Genomic DNA, 2736 nt, shown 5'->3' with positions numbered 1-2736 from the left:
CTGTTGTTGCTTTATTTCAGATCTGTGTTTATTGACATTGGACTTGAGCCATTAGGGAGATTTAACAAGTCAAAGCAGTAAATTCAAGCGACGCGCTGAGCCGCGTATTTGTTTGAAATCAGCATCACAACATTTGGGGAAGCAAAAAAAGATGCGCGGAGCAGCGCGGCGGCTCCGCGGGCTGGGGGCCGCGGGAGGGAGAGGGCGCGGAGAGCAGAGGTTCCCCGGGCTGGGGCAGGCTGGGGCAGTCTCGGGCAATCGCAGAGATAAAGGGGAAAATGGCACTTAACCGTACGGTGGCGAGTCACACACTCGCGTTATGCAGCGAGAAACCTATCGCACCTTTTGAAAGTATTTTGCTTTGGGGTATGATCGTTTCAGATCTTTATCTCCGCCGTTACTATATGGTTTTAAAAAAATACTCTGAAAGTGCAGCTTCATCTTGTCAGTCGTGCTCGGATTTCATCTTTGAGGATTTGTTCTGACTGCTAGATCTTTAAGGAAAAAAGGGAAGGAGAAATATTTCCTCGTTGTCTAAAAATGTAGGTCATCGCTTGTTTAGGAAAAGTTTGTCGAGTTATGTGTCCATTGATCTGGTGATAAGTTTTGAATGCTTTCTTCAACTGATCGTGTTGATATAATCGTGGGTTGGACTTGATGAATGAGTTCAGTTGTCCCCCATCCGACAAGCTTTAGCAGCTTCATGCATTTTAATCAGCCCAATGATTCATGTATTTTCCACCTTTTTTCTGTGTGTAGGATCCGTTCTTTTTTTTTTTTTTAATGTTCACAACTTGATTAATTGCCCTCTACATTAATCTTAAAACTTTTGCAAGAATCTTGTGGTGTGTAGTAAGGAAATGGGGATGTCACTTACCGTGTTTAAGGTCCAGAAATTCAGAGGGATCAGTCGGAGACAAAACCTCTGTAACATCATTGCCGCAGAATTCGTGAATCCTGCCGCTTTATTAGAATACAATGTCGTTTTCTTGCTAGTTAGCACTTCAGTTGTCTTGTAACTGTGCTCCAGAATGCCTCATCTCCAAGGCATCTATTTACTCATTTCACTAGATGGCTTCTCTAATTTTCAACAGTTGCAGAATCCTTGCAAAATCCCTGGCAGATTTGGGGAATCCTGCTAGAAAGTGTTCAGAATCCAGTTTTCATTGTAAATACTTCGCCCTTACTTTTTAAAAGGGGCTGCATGTTGAATTACAGAAAAACTGGTACAATTGCGTTCCACTTTGCAAACTACCGGTTTGGGAAAGTGTTGATCAATAAGAATGGAGAAATTCTAGCAGTGGTTGGACTAGCTTGTGCTTGAGCAGGTTTAAACACCAGGTAAAGAGCTACAACGGCTCACTTTAACTGAAAAAAAAAAAAAAAAGGATTTTGCAATGCCATTTGTAAGAAAAAACACCACTGAAAAAAACCCAGTGTTCTCAGTCCCAAAAAACTAACTAATTCTTTAAAGATTTTTTAATGTTTGCTCTATATTGCAGAAGGTTACTAATTTTTACACTTTTTAGAGAAAATGCAGCTGGGAGTAAGTAGCTGATGAGTATACATAGACACAGGCATGAATGTAATATGTGGTTATATTCAGTCTAAGTGTATAGGGCACAAATGCACGTGTGTGTGTATGCACAGATATAAAGAAATGTTAGTTGTAAACCCCACAGAACATGTTCTCCCTTTCCTAAACTGGCGTTAATGACAATTCTAGCTAAGAAGTTGCACTATATTAATAACTATATTTTTACTAACCTTGCGTGAAAAGGCTGTTTAGATTATCTAAATATTGGAATAACACCATTCCTTCATCATGAACTAGTGTTTTTACTTTTCTCGTGTTAACTCTTTAAAAAGACAAATAAGAAACTAAATCTGAATTTACATATTTTAATGAGAAAATATTATTTGGACGACTAGGTTCATAATTTAACGTAGACACTTTTTAACCTTTGTCTTAAAACACACATGCTGGGAACAAGAACACCAATATTTTAAATGCCATGCTTATTCTGTACAGGAAAAAAAAAGTTTAAAAGAAATGTCCTTACAGTTTCAACAGACACGAATGCTGTTTAGAGGGTGTGTTCTATTTTTTTTTCTCTTAACTTAAGCAGTTCACAACAGAACAACAGTTCAGTTTCCAGCAAACTACCTAAAACTAGAAAGGAGTATATCAAACAAAAGTGCATTTTACACATTTTATAATCATTCATATGCACAAACATTTACAGTTTCCCTAGCCCCCTCTCGTCTGCAAAGCTCCAGGAGAAATCAGGATGACCTCCAGAGTTTGTACCTGCTGTTGTATTACTTTTCCACATTTTATCAGTGACTTCAACAGCTTTTCTTTAAGCTATGTCGGGTCGTGTGCTCGGTAACAGGTTTGTTTTTATTATAATTATGGTTGTTGTTTGGTTTTCAGCTATGAAGTAAATAGCTACAAAAATTTAAAAATAACAACAACAACCAAAAAAACCAACAACAAAACAAACAAAACCTCAGCTCCCCCAAACCGTCGGGTTAACCAGAAGTTAGCAGACAAGTCAACTCCTCCTTCTCTTTCACCTGAAAACTACAGTAAACATCCACGTTACAACAGGTACTGCAAAAGGGACCTCATCTGATTTACAGTACAGATGCAAGTTCAGTATTTACATTAACAGGCGCTTTGTAAACATGAGAGGTGTGGCCGGCGGAGCGGCCCGGCGCGGTTCCGCCGCC

The sequence above is a fragment of the Geospiza fortis genome, unplaced genomic scaffold, assembly GCF_000277835.1.
Source record: "Geospiza fortis unplaced genomic scaffold, GeoFor_1.0 scaffold317, whole genome shotgun sequence".
In the NCBI taxonomy this organism is placed as follows: domain Eukaryota; kingdom Metazoa; phylum Chordata; class Aves; order Passeriformes; family Thraupidae; genus Geospiza; species Geospiza fortis.
Note: the sequence above shows the minus strand (reverse complement) of the source record.